Source organism: Pleurodeles waltl, chromosome 7, assembly GCF_031143425.1.
Source record: "Pleurodeles waltl isolate 20211129_DDA chromosome 7, aPleWal1.hap1.20221129, whole genome shotgun sequence".
Lineage (NCBI taxonomy): Eukaryota > Metazoa > Chordata > Amphibia > Caudata > Salamandridae > Pleurodeles > Pleurodeles waltl.
In genome coordinates this window covers 720,880,765-720,882,224 of record NC_090446.1, presented here as the reverse complement: position 1 = coordinate 720,882,224, position 1,460 = coordinate 720,880,765, and the positions used below count along the sequence as shown (strand labels likewise).

At 46.2% G+C, this 1,460-nt stretch overlaps 1 pseudogene; it reads right to left on the bottom strand.

The window, feature by feature from the left end:
- Positions 1-879: 879 nt before the first annotated feature.
- Positions 880-1,039, bottom strand: LOC138247568 (U2 spliceosomal RNA; annotated as a pseudogene).
- Positions 1,040-1,460: the final 421 nt, after the last annotated feature.

The following is a 1,460-nucleotide window of genomic DNA, read 5'->3' as shown; positions in this document are numbered from 1 at the left end:
GAAAAATCCATCCTGATGGTGAAGCTTGGCAGCTCAGCACCTCCTTCACTGGGATCCCCGCTGGCTTGATGACCTTATCTAGAAAAATGTCCCTATCTACCGTGGGTCCAATCTTATCTTAAACCTCTGAGCACATGACCTGGGCTTACCTACAGGTGAGGTTGTATCCACTGAAGGGTTCAGGGGTTGTCCTTTGTCTGGTCTATACCTCAGGCTTCTCCTCGCCCCCTGATTTGGCAGCTGTGGGGTTATCACGTTTCCCCTGTTTTGGCCCTAATGCCTTCTGTTCATCAGCCTTCCATGTGCTGGTCTTTCATTTGAGGAGATTCGCCTTACTAACAACCTTGCTGCGCACCCTAAGGAGGTCAGTGTTGAGCTTCTGGATGCCCTCTTCTTGGTTGGTTATCAGGACTCTAGTGTCCATATCTTCTACAGTAGTAGCATAGGTTACACTGTGTGGCTGTTGGGTTTTCTGTGGGTTTGCCTTGGGGTTACTGGTATGCCTGTGGGTATTACCTATCCTGTGCACACAAACAGACATCAATTGCTTGCAGTACAAGAAACATTGTACAGTCACTGCTAAGAGCTGCAGTGAGTGTTATAGGTGTTATCACCTGACCATGGGTCCCCTCACCAGAGGTCGGAGTGGTGACAGGCCTGTGAAGGATGTTGGGGGGGTTCATCCTCCAGCATTAGTCATCCAAACACCAGGAAAGGTAGGGATCAGTAGGATCAGTAGGGAGTGCAACATTTCCGAGCTCTAATAGCTGACCATGCAGTCCTTGGGGTTTCTATTTTGTGCCCATAGTGAGCAAAATGACACCAGCAAGCTGGTGTCTTTCCTCTTTCTCTGTGTAGAGATGAGTGGGCCTTAGCAGGTTAAATTACATACATTTGCATACACAATACAAATGTATTTTGCCTTCAAGTAAAGGTCGTAGAGCCAGTAAACATTAAAATAACTCCCACTGAACAGTGATTTCACTATGATAAGAACAGATGCTTTACTTGACCTTAGCCAAAAAGGCAGAGGAGTGATACATTTGCAACATATAAAATACAGACAGTCCCTAGGTGACAATGCAATCCCAGCTGTGGAACAAAATCTCAAGCCTTGGAAATATCTTTTAGTATTTGGTATTTTCTTCTGAGGTCATGGTTTCAATGAACCAATGAATTATTGTTTTGTTTTCTATTGGTTTTGGGGGGGCTGCAAAAGTCTGTACAGCCCCCCACAACATTTACAAAAATGCTGATGTTCCTTTCCCTTCAAGGGACTTCACTAGAAACAAAATATATAAAAATAACCCTCACAGGGCATTATGGGGTACCCCTTGAAGGAGCAGTGTTCTGGGCTGGCTCTGTGACAGTGTCCTGAGGCCCCCAGCCCCTGAGGACACTGTCTATATCCCGATCCGCAAGAGCCCCCCTTCCCCTTAATTAAGTTATTGGTCCCTGGG